Raw genomic sequence first — 13,237 nt, 5'->3', positions numbered from 1 at the left:
TTTGTTGTTTTTGAATTGCAGTTGTGTTGTTTTTGTGATGTTATTTGATTGAAGATTATGATAGTATAAATAGAGAAAAAAAAATTCCTACTTTTGCTTGATACTTCAATGTGATACAGCAAGGATATAGTAAGCATACAGTGATACGTTTGAGTGATAACGGAAAATATACAGAAAAAGCGAAATCGGCCTTTCAAAGACCGGCTTCAGAAAAGGCGAAGATTCCCTTGCAAACCGGTGTTTGAAACACCGGTTTAGGGCTCGGGTGGCTACTAGTGCTCGTCATGTGAAGACGTGGCAGTAAAAGGTCAACACCGGTTTAGGGCTCGGGTGGCTACTAGTGCTCGTCATGTGAAGACGTGGCAGTAAAAGGTCCAAACCGGTGTTTGAAACACCGGCTTGGAAGTGACACATGGAAACCCGTTGTTTGAAACACCGGTTATACTAGATTTGTAAACTTAGATTTCTAATTTCTAGTTCTGTAAAGTATGTAAAAAAGGTTACTATTTTGAAAAAAAATTCATCAAAAAGTAGAAAAACAATTAACACTAGACACCACTACAAATGTTCTTATACTCTTATACTATATATTAGCCAATTTATAGTTGGTTCAAAGCAATATTTGATTATTTTATTTTAATTTAATAAATGAGAAAGCCCAATTAATTAATAAATGGGCCACGTGTGTATGGGAATAGAGCAACTACGCAACCAATGGGGTAACCAATAAAGTAGTGTAAATTGGAGTTCCTGTATTAGGCTGGACTAAATTAAACAATGGTGGGATCATATGAGCTTGGGCTATCTGCGCAGTGTAACAAGCTTAACGCATTGACCCAATTAAGAGCACGTACATAAACCAACAACAAGTTTGGCCCATTTCATCCCTATTTTCTCACACAACAAGTCAAATGATTCTCAAAATTACAATCCAAATTGATATTGAAGGGATAAATCAAATAATTTAAATTGTGTAAATTTCATAAGGCTACTAGTGCTTAAAGAAAACATAATTTCCGTTCTTTCCCATAAATTAAAGAACTTGCAAGGAAGTAACTCTTATAATGAGTACCCATAAATTAATTTTATGTCAAATTGACTAATTCATATGAATATGAATGATATCAATATAAAATGAATCTCATATCTGTACAAAACACATGTAGAGTTGAATGACAACAAACGCACCTCCATTACTTGTTATCTAATTGTCTAATAGTCAAATCAAGTTTTAAATGATATATCATATATTTTTATTTTTTTTATTATTACTCTAAAGGTCAACCAAGAAACTACCTAGTTTAAGGTTTATTCATAATTCCTAGAGGTTTCATTTATCACTCTTCAAGAAAAATGGAAGCTATTACTATCACGGTTATCGCTTTCATTGCCGTAGTATTAGCTCTTACTGTCTTGATCACAATATTTTACAATGGAGGCAACCGACACGATGGAGGAAGAGGCTACCCAAGAAATATTCATAAAAGATCAACAACTGATGGACAAACGGATCATTATATGGAAAATGGAGCCTCAAACGCTGATAATGGAATGTCCATTGCGGCTGCAGCGAGAGTTTTTGCTGTCGTAAACAGTGACAGCAGTGGCGGCAATGGTGGTGGAGGAGGAGGATAGAAAGAGGCAGATGTTGAAGTCAAACTAATAGTTAGCGTGTGCTGTAAGTTATTTTTTAGTTATTTTATATACAATTCAATTCAATTCATTGTTACAGTTTTAAGTTGCAAGTAAAGTGTACGAGCTTTGTTGATTATGCGCGCATATAGTATTGTGTTTGGCATAGTTCAAGGCGGCATTAGTGAGTCAATATAATTTTATGTATGCATGTGTATGCAGTTACATTAGGTGTAGTCATGATTTGAGCCAAAACCTCCAAACGGGTCGGGTAACATTCCATGGGCTCGAACTCTAAACGCCGTTTGCTATGGGTACAACATTAGCTTTTGGGTTTTAGTTCTAAGGTCTATCATCTATAAGCAAAACTTTATCTAGTACTACTAAGATATATTGAGTTCAATTCTATGTGTATAGTATGAATATCTTCTACATGTTCTTATGTTCATTTATGATAAAATGAGGAGAAATAATAAACCTTGTTACAATATAAACATATATATTTTACTTTTAACGAATTTAACATATGAGTTTATTTTCTATTTAGTACTTAGCATTGTAAGATATTAACTGTAATGGTGTATATTGTTTAATTGCTATTGCAGCCCAAGTGGTTGTATTGGCCCATTTCTTTAGCATCATGCAATAGAGGCTAACTAGGGGGTGAGGTGGCCCATTTGGGGCCAATTAATTAGAAATAGGTGCCTGAGTTTGTTGACCAATATAGGAAAACTTGGAAAATCAAAACGAAAGTTTTAGATCGACAACTACCTCTTTCTCTATTATTAGTAAAGTAATAGAAAAGAAATAGAAATAGAAATAGAAATAGAAATAGAAATTACCACAAAAGTAATGGGCTTATCAGCATACAACCCAACTTACATATGAATATGGACTACGCCCGCATTTAACATTATGAACTTATTTTGACATTAAAAATTCAAACTAATCTTCTATTGTTCCATTACACGAATCGTAATATACATCAAGCATAATCAAAGTCGGAAGAGATATACAATGAATCAAAGCTAAATGCATAATAAATTAATGAATGTCGAGATTACATATCATTTAAACAGAGGTTGCCAAGAGAGATCGAGTCAAGCTCAGGATTCATCAAATACGGCTCTCCAGAGTCAGGTTAAACTCATAATCCTAAATAAACACATGTACTCGAACTCTTATTTATAGGCCTGCAAACCATCCGTATGGATGGGCCTTGGTCCGTACAGATGAGTTATTCATCCATACGGATAAGCATTATGCACCGACTGTTAGACTATATTTATATCACCATATTTATTGTATGACTCTTCATTGGTATGCAATGTATCTATATATAGGATCAAATGTATGTCTTGAGAAATCAATAAAATCATACCTTTCATATGTATTCCAACATGGTATCAGCAGCCTTCCTTCTACCCACCCTATTCACTCCCTGACCGTCAATTGCCCTCACCTCTTTAGCTATAAAACCTGCTTCTTTTCTGTCTTCTGTTCATCTTCCTGCCACCATCATAACACCAACATGGTTAATACCTATGATAAAATCTACACTGTTACATTCATATCTCATCTAATCACTGTCAAACTTGATCTCACAAAACTAAATTATTCTCATTGGAAAAAATTGTTTACCACGCATTGCTCAGGCTTTGACGTCCTTAAATTTATCCAAGGCACGTCAACTGCTGAAGAAGTCACAACTGCAAAATGGCTAAAAGCCGATGCTGTCGTCTCTACTTGGATTTACAACACAATTTCTGAACCATTACTCGAACGATTACTCAACAGCGAAGCATCCACCTCTCACGAAGCATGGGTGTTTCTAGAAAAATTGTTTCAAGATAACAAGCTCTAAAAACCATGGAACTTACTGTTGAATTACGAGGATTGAATATTGGTGATCAGACAATTGAAGAGTACTTCCGCAAAATCGATCGCATCGCCACTCACCTTCGCAATCTTGGCTCAACTGTCAAGGACGAAGACCTTGTTATGTATGCGGTCCACGGGTTAAATGATAAGTATCCCCATGCTTCACATATTATCCTTCTTAGCCAACCCTTTCCTGACTATGATTCGGTTCGATCAATGCTCCTTATGGAAGAGATGACTCTTAATCGCAAGCAATCGACTACTACACAGCCTCTTAATCCGTCGAATCCATCTGCTCTGCTTGTTCAATCGCCATCAGCAACCACTAATCAACCTCCTGTTTGCCGTAATTAACTTCGTGGTTTTTGCAGGTTCGAGAATCGCTGTCGTTATCTTCATCAGGGAAACCCATCGGCCTCACAAAATAAACGGTCAACCTCCAGTACAGTTAATCAAAGCCCTAGGTCCAATACTCTCAACCAGGCTCAGCTTTTACAAGTTATTGCGGCCCAACAACAGCAATTGGCCCAAGCTGCTAGTCCATCTCGGGCTCCTCTTCACTTACAGGCCCATCTCAACTGTCCAGGCACCCCTAGTCGCTCACAGGCCCAAGCGGGTATATTACCCACCCCACCGGGTTTTCCTAGGCCTATTGGAGTTGGGCCTCAGCAGCCCAATAACTTTTCTGGGCAAATTGGGGTTAATACGATCCAACAGGCCTTTGTTTCTGGCCAACCCAATACTCTCGGCCACATGCTCCCAGTCCAATCCAATACGTATGGAACTTACATGATTGACCCACGGACTCAAACCCAAGAAACTATTCTACTCATTGCCTTCAGTGCAATAACGCTTCAAGACTACGGGACTGCCGGGTGGCATATGGATACTGGTGCAACCTCTCATCTTACCTCATGTGTTAGTAATCTAAGTACTGTTTTTAATAACTGTAAATATTCATCAGTCGCTGTCGATAACGGAAGTACCATTCCCGTCACCAATTCTGGCCATAGCTTGTTACCCACTAATCACCGACCATTACATTTACACAACGTCCTTGTCACCCCTAATATTGTTAAAAACTTGATTTCTGTTCGGCAATTCACTCGTGATAATATTGTCTCCGTTGAATTTGACCCCTTTGGTTTTTCTGTGAAGGATTACCTGACGCAGCGTCTTCTTCTCCGATGTGATAGCACCGGGGACCTCTACCCACTTACACCATCAGCTGCTCCCAACTCTCCGCAAGCCTTTGTCACTAGTCCCGTTACATGGCATCAACGTCTTGGACATCCCGGACACGATGTCTTTCGAAGACTTATTAATAATAAATATATTACTTGCAATAAAATGTCGTCTCCTGTATTTTGTCATGCTTGTCAGCTTGGCAAACACGTACGACTCCCCTTTTCTATTTCTAGTTCTAATGTGAATGCTACTTTTAATATTATCCATTCTGATCTATGGACTTCACCCTTTCCTAGTCTTAGCAGTTTGAAGTATTATATTATTTTTCTTGACCATTACTCACACTATGTATGGGTCTTTCCATTGCGAAACAAATCAGACGCATTAAATACTTTTGTACACTTTCGCACTTTTGTACGCACTCAATTTAAACAAGAAATCAAAGCTTTCCAGTGCGACAATGGTGGCGAATTCGATAACACTGCTTTTCACCAACTTCTTCAAACTCACGGAATTCAATTTCGCTTCTCGTGTCCTTACACTTCTCAACAAAACGGGAAGTCCAAACGCATGCTTCGCACCATTAATAACCTAATCCACACTCTCCTTTTTCAAGCTCACCTTCCACCCACTTATTGGGTGGAAGCTCTTCATATGGCTGCTCACCTTCTTAACATTCTTCCATCTTCTGCAATCAATAACGAAATTCCTCACATTTGCCTTTATAAACAACAGCCTGACTACAACACTCTCCGCGTTTTTGGTTGCCTCTGCTACCCTCACCTCCCCACCGGCCACAAACTCGCTCCTCGCTCTACCCCTTGCATCTTCCTCGGGTACCCGTCTAATCACCGGGGATATCGTTGTCTCGACCTTAGCAATAACAAAATCCTCCTCTCCCGTCATGTCACTTTTGACGAGACCTCCTTCCCATTCGGCTCCATGACGCCCACTCAGCCACCATCCTATGACTTTCTCGACCCTCCTCCTAGTCTCTTCTCCCGCTCATATCATCTCTCCACTACGGAGACACAGCCTCCTCCTAATGAGGCTACCGCCGTCCCATCTCCTACAACGGAGACACAGCCTCCTCCTAATGAGGCTACCGTCATCCCATCTCCTACTGTGGAGACACAGCCCCCTCCTAACGAGGCTACCGCCACCACATCTCACCCACCTTCCACTACGGAGACACAGCCTCCTCCGACTGGGGCTACACCTTCCTACACATCTACTCATCCCATGATCGCTCGCACACGTGTCGGCACCACCAAACCGGTTCAACGACTTAATCTTCATACCGCCGTCATCTCTCCCGTTCCCCGCACCTATCCTGACGCCCTCTCTGATCCTAACTGGAAACAAGCTATGACTGATGAATATAATGCTTTAATTAGCAACAGTACTTGGACCCTTGTGCCTCGCCCATCGGACACGAACATTGTTCGCTCCATGTGGCTCTTTTGACAAAAGTTTAATGCAGACGGTTGCTTGAGCAGATACAAGGCTCGACTCGTTGCTAACGGTCGCAGCCAGCAGGTTGGTATTGATTGTGACGAGACCTTTAGTCCGGTTGTCAACCCGGCATCGATTCGTACTGTCCTCAGTTTGGCAATTTCTCGACACTGGCAGTTCATCAACTCGATGTTAAGAACGCCTTCCTTCATGGACAGCTTTCCGAGACAGTTTATATGCATCAGCCACCAGGGTTTAGGGATCCTCGACACCCGGATCATGTCTACTTATTGCAGAAATCTCTATATGGCCTCAAACAGGCCCCTCGCGCTTGGTTCCAGCGCTTTGCTGGATATGCCCAGCGTATTGGTTTTCATCAGAGCCGCTGCGATACATCTCTCTTTATTTATCGCCACGGTTTCGACACAGCCTACCTGCTCCTATATGTTGATGACATTGTGTTGACTACTTCTACTACCACTTTACTTCATCAGATCATCTCCGCCTTACATACGAAGTTTTCCATGACTGACTTGGGCCCCTTGAACTACTTTCTTGGGATACACGTGACTCGCACTACATCTGGCATGTTTCTTTCTCAAAAACAGTATGCTTCTGAGATAATTGCCCGGGCAGGAATGTCCTCTTCTCACCCTTGCAGGACCCCGGTTGAACCGGGCGCCAAACTTACTTGCCACGGCCCCTCCGTCCAGGACCCGAAGGCCTGACTCGTACGAATGATACTTTCATTCGTACGAATAAAAATTTCATCATCATAAGCTCCCGCGAATGGCGACTTTCACGTGTTTACAGTAAATTATGTACATCATCTGTAATAAACATTAATTAACTTATAGTAAAGCAACGTCCACACAATATTATTGATATTGCTCAAATCATATATACTTTATATCGCAATATCGGTATGGCTTCGGTTAATTTCAAGTTGTTTTTGAAGATATATTGCTTAAATTCATGGAGTTTGACTTCTTTTATGTCAAGAGGTGTTTTAGAGATATTGTTGGTGATTTATAAGAGTTTTGATGAAAAGATTTCTAGAAAAGTGATCGTATTTAAAAATAAAGAAGAAGTTGTTGTCCCGTCGCGAGCTATCAATTCAATATATGAAGCGAAGTTTAAATGCTCAATATTTTTGTCATGTATGTGAAGAAATCCCGTAACGCGAGATCGGGTCAAGATATGCAAACATTAGTTTCATGGATGTTCGGTGATAAAGTTTGCGAATGAAATAAGTTTTTAACGAAAGGCAAGTTTATTTGAGTTGGTCCGGTTAAATTAAAAAAAAAAAAAAAAAAAATGATTACTACATAAAGAATTTGGGTCGTTTCTTTTTTCTTGGGCCTGTACAAAGTTGAGAGGTGCCACACATTATTTTGCTAGCAGAGACAAATCACAAGAAGTAGGGACCAAGCGATTTTGTTTATTATTTATATCCCATCTCATAATATACTTGGTACCGTATACACAATTAGAATTAGGTTTAATTATTATTATTGTTTCTGGCTGCTCTTGTTTTGGCGACGAAGTCGAAAAGAAGAAAAGGAGCAGCTGACAAGTGAGGCTTCACACTTGTTGACTATTTTCTATTGGACCTCTGAATCAAGAGGTTACAATTTTATTTTGGTGACAAAAGGGAAGTACAGGAGCTTCAAGGAATTCGATCTCTACCTACAACATTATAAGGAAGTTACTCTGTGTTTTCCACACATACAAATAAGTAGAACTATTGATTTAATTAATTTCTTATGAGAATAATTATTTCATCGTGTTATATTTATTTGAACTTGTGTTTAACTCGAATTATGAACTAATATTTATTTATTCGTTTAGATGATTGAATCTTGGTGATGATGTTAAGTTTATATAATTATGAACTGAATTTGTTAGTAAATTGATATTGATCAGTGATATTTTCTTATTTCACTTGAATTGATTTAATACATTTAAAAACAGATTCTTTTATATACAATACTATCAACAGCTATTTCTAAATGAAGTTATGATCCATTATTGCTTTTGAAACCACTTTATCATAAAGGGAAACCTGCTGTTGTTGTAACCGTTGGACAAGGCTGTAATTAGTTGTCTTGTGATCTTCTTAAATGGGATATGATGAAGTGGACCACTTCTGATCCCAAAGTCAACTTACCTAAAAATGGTAAGTTGACCATTAGTTGATTTATTCTAACACTCCCCCTCAAGTTGAATAGTGGGTTTTTCAATATTCAACTTGTCAAGAACTTCGCTGAAGAGTCTTCCATTTACATTTTTGGTGAGGATGTCGGCTAGCTGATCTTCTGATCTGATTGATGGAAGAGAAATGATTTCATCATCTAATTTTTCTCTGTTAAAATGTCGATCGATTTCAATATGTTTAGTTCGGTCATGTTGAACGGGGTTTTCTGAAATAGCGATTGCTGCTTCATTGTCGCACAGGATTTGAATTGCTTCTTGTGGTGGAAAACCAATCTCCGTCAATAGCTTCTTGATCCATAATGCCTCGACTACTCCTTTGGCTATTCCTCTGAATTCTGATTCGGCACTTGAAAGGGAGACAACCTTTTGTTTCTTACTTCTCCATGCAACTAAATTACCCCCGACAAGTGTGAAGAATCCGGATGTAGATTTTCTATCCTCTTTTTCTCCAGTCGAGCTTGCATCTGTATATATTTGAGTCTTTAGGTGTCCATGTCTTTTAAAAACAACTCCATGATCTGCTGTTTTCTTCAAGTATCTGATGATTCTCATGACAGCTTCCATATGGTGAACTTGTGGTTGATGCATGAATTGACTCACAACTCCAACTGCATGTGCTATATCAGGACGAGTATGAGCAAGATAGATGAGTTTTTCCACCATCCTTTGGTATTGCCCTTTATCAGCAAGAGCAGCTTCATCTTCCATATATAGCTTCTGGTTTGGAATCATTGGAGTATCAGCTGGTTTGCAATCAATCATACATGTTTCTGCAAGAAAATCAAGAACATACTTCTTTTGACAGATAAATATTCTCTGTTAGGATCGTAATACCTCAATCCCCAAAAAATACTTAAGTCTGCCCAAATCTTTCATTTCAAATTCTTTAAATAAGTTCATTTTTAAGTTAGAAATTTCTTCTTTATCATTTCCTGTTATTATCATATCATCAACATAAATTATTAAGCATGTAATTAATTTTCCTCTTCGTTTAAAAAAGAGAGTATGATCCGAGTTACTTTGTTTGAAATCATATTTTTTCATAAATAAAGTAAATCTCACAAACCAAGTTCGTGGGGATTGTTTTAACCCATATAAAGATTTCTTAAGTCGACAATCTTCCCCATTTTTGAAGTTGTCGGAGAATCCTGGAGGAGCTTCCATATAGACTTCTTCTTTTAGTTCACCATGTAGAAAGGCATTCTTCACATCAAATTGGTGAAGTGGTCAATCTTCATTTGCAGCAACTGAGAAAAGAACCCTGATGGTATCAATCTTCGCAACTGGAGAGAAAGCTTCGGAATAATCAATTCCATATGTTTGAGTATATCCCTTGGCCACTAGCCGGGCTTTGTATCTTTCAATGGTACCATCTGGTTTGTATTTGATTGTAAACACCCGTCGATTCCCTACTGGTTTTTTTTTCCTTGAAGAATGACACATTTTTTCCATGTATCACATTTCTCGAGTGCCTCCATTTCTTCTTTCATGGCATTTCTCCATTTGTCAGATTTCATTGCTTGATCAACTGTAGCTGGAATTTCTTCAGAGTATAAAGCATAATTGAATTTTCGTGCTTCACTTGATAGGTTCCCGTGTGCAATATTTGCAACTGAGTATCTTGATCTTTGAGCTTCTTTTTCTAGAGAGTATCGTTAAGGTGGGACACCTCTATTGACTCTTTGAGGTAGGACATATCGTTGGGTGGTTTCATCGAAATTTGTGTCATTTTGTTCTTCATGGGTTTGGTGTTCATTGTTCGAGGAGGCTTCAGTAGTCTCATGGTTTGGTGGGATAGTTTCTGTGGGTTCATGGTCTTGTGTTGGTTGTGTTGGCTCGGGGTTTAGTGTTGGAGTTTGTATAGGTTCGGGGTTTTGTGTTGGCTCGGGCTCTCTTGTTTGAGGTGGTTCAGGGTTTTGTGTTTGAGGTATTTGATGTGGAACACATGTCATCCAACTGAGAGTGTCATTACTTTCATTCTCCCCCTCACTCGTGAGTTGGGTATTATTGTAAAAATATTCAGTTTCAACAAAATCACAGTTCATTGTGGTAAAAACATGACTCCTTTTTGGACTATAACATCGATATCCTTTTTGGTTTATTCCATAGCCAATCATGACACATTTTTCCGCACATGGATCTAGTTTGGTGCGCTTATGTTTTGGGATGTGAACAAAGACCGAGCACCCAAATATTCGAGGTTCGATGCTAAATGAAGTCGGAAGGGTATGGAATTTGGAAAGGGTATCTTTAGGGGTTTTTGTGCCCAAAACTTTGGTAGGTAAACGATTGATAAGATAAGTAGCAGAAGCAAGAGCTTCGGGCCAAAAACTCTTCGGAACTTTGGATTCAATTAATAATGCTCTTGTCATTTCTAAAAGTAGTCAATTTTTTCGTTCGGCTACGCCATTTTGCTCGGGGGTATGAGCACACGAGGTTTGATGAATAATCCCATTATTTTCGCAAAAAGATTTCATTGATGAGTTTACAAACTCACCCCCATTATCGGATCTTAACATTTGTATGTTTTTATTAAATTGGGTTTGTACCATTTTATAAAAGTGAGAAAATATTTCAAACACTTCCGATTTGTGAGTTAAAAAATAAATTCAGGTCATGCGTGAATGGTCATCAATAAATAGGACAAAATATCGGAAGTTTTTCCCTCCATTGACCGGTGCAGAAACCCAAACATCCAAATGGATTAAAGCGAAAGGAACATCTTTTCTTGTAGCACTAGGTTTAAAAGTACTTCGGTGGCTTTTAGCCAAAATACAAGTTTCACAATTTAAAGTAACGTTTGATGGAAAAAGGCTCGGAAATAAAGCATGTAAGTATCCGACAGATGGTGTAACATCCTCAATCGGGCCTAGATGTAAGATTACTATTTTGCCCTTAAGTTAGTATGGTGTTATTATATGCTTTTATTTTTATTTATTGTTTATTATTATTTAATGTTGAGGTTAGGACCAGTTTGTGACAAGGGTCACAGAACAGGTTTGTTTATTTAATTTGGACTTCGTTTGGGTTGCCAAATGATGTACGAAAGATATCAGATAACTGGTAAATACCCGTGTGTCACACAGTGTGGGATTTTAACCCATTTTTGATGACTTGTGCAGAGCATTTCTTGCACTTTCTAGATCCTTCCCAAAATAATATCCCGTACCTAATTCTTTCTCCTTTGAAACCCTAATCATCAAAACTTGTTCTTGAGCTCAAATTGATCTTGGAATCTTGTTCCTTGTTGTCTACTGATTCTAACAAGGTAAGAAACATGTGTTTTTGTGTTCAATTCATCGTTAAATTCATAGTTTTGTGTAAGTTTTGTAAAAAGCTTGATTTTGTGTCAAAATCCATGGATTTGATGTTGTTATGGTCAAAACTTTGTGGGTTTATAGTCTATAACATGTAGTAATTGAGTTGTGGCAAGTTTTGGTGTCGAAAACGAGCTCTAGATCAAGATTTGGTGAATTTAGCTTGAAGTCCGTAGCCTTTGTTCAGTTTCTGATGAAGATGAACACAGTCGGCCGACTGTCGGTCGACAGTCGACCGACTGAGGGTTGAACTGGCCGATTAACGAAGACAACTGACTGACTGAGATTTACATTCGGCCGATTGTGGAAATACCAAATAAGTCGACCGACTGGGAAGGTCAGTCGACCGATTGTATAGACAGTCGACCGACTGTAAGAGTCAGTCGACCGACTGAGTGCCCAGGGCAGAATATTTTACCAAAGTGTTGATTTTTAGCCGTTATGCTGTCCGTTTGTATTTTGATGTTTACGATGTAAATTTTGAAAGTGCATAAAGTGTTAAGGAGAAAAATTTTAGCGGACAGTTTTCTGACAAAATTTTCTATATTGTGTTATTTGGTGTTTATGGACATAAACTAACTCGTGTATATGTATTTCTCAGGAGAAAAGGAGAAAGAGAAGGTTCAGTGATTAGATAGCTGAATACCTTCTCATTTGCTGGTAATTGGTGAGTGGGAGTAATTGGAGAATATAGTATATAGAAGCATGTTATATTATGATTGTCATGCTCGTTAGATATACTTATTGTTGTGGTTAGTTAGTACTTATGATGACTGCATGTTGGTTGATGCTTGTCTGCTGGAGCCCAGTGCGTCCCTATTGTGTGGTGGCCTCGGTAGGAGAGATCAACCTGCGGGTTGGGTTCCTCATGTGGTGGCCTAGACATCCGTGGTGTATATATATGTGAATGACGCGTCCGTAGCGTGTGAATTATGTATATACATACGGTGGTGGAGGAACTTCTGGTAAGCCCCAGTCCGATCAGCTGGTGGTTAATGGTTTGGCCGAGCCGCCAGAGTCTCTGTAGACGGCACTTGGGTGATGTTTGTGTGTTAGAATATTGTGACATGATTAGTATAACACTTGTGTATGCTATGGCCTGTAGTTAGTCGTACTCACTTAGCTTCGTGCTAATTCCCCTCCATCTCATCCCTGCAGGTTGTTAGCTTTTGGAGATAGTGCTTTTGGGAGAAGACGGGCATGATGATGTTATGTTTGACAGGGTTAACTCTGATGTGGTCTTTTGGAATATGAACCGTGTACTTTTGATAACAGAATGCATTTATGTCTTTTCATGTTAATATGTAATTTGTTTTAATGACACGTGACATCGGTTTGTACAATTGTTGATATCGTATTTAATTAATGTTAATGCTTCCGCCACGTGAAAAAAAAAATTAGCGGTGTCACAAGTTGGTATCAGAGCTGAGTTTGACAGCATGTGCATTGTGATCTACATGTCATGTTCCCAAACTTAGAAGAGTCATGTCAAACATAACATGTTGGGGATGGGTTAAGTGAGTATTAGGACAGGATATGTGTTAGTT

At 38.8% G+C, this 13,237-nt stretch overlaps 1 long non-coding RNA gene across 1 annotated transcript; it reads left to right on the top strand.

Moving 5' to 3' along the window:
* Window positions 1-7,625: 7,625 nt before the first annotated feature.
* Window positions 7,626-13,009, top strand: LOC139851573 (uncharacterized). The gene is made up of 3 exons (XR_011760655.1): window positions 7,626-7,863; window positions 12,295-12,357; window positions 12,849-13,009. It is a non-coding gene; the product is annotated as an uncharacterized lncRNA (long non-coding RNA).
* The last annotated feature ends 228 nt before the right edge of the window (window positions 13,010-13,237 follow it).

The sequence above is a fragment of the Rutidosis leptorrhynchoides genome, chromosome 6 (assembly GCF_046630445.1).
Source record: "Rutidosis leptorrhynchoides isolate AG116_Rl617_1_P2 chromosome 6, CSIRO_AGI_Rlap_v1, whole genome shotgun sequence".
Lineage (NCBI taxonomy): Eukaryota > Viridiplantae > Streptophyta > Magnoliopsida > Asterales > Asteraceae > Rutidosis > Rutidosis leptorrhynchoides.
Note: the sequence above shows the minus strand (reverse complement) of the source record. Positions and strands in the feature narration are given on the sequence as shown.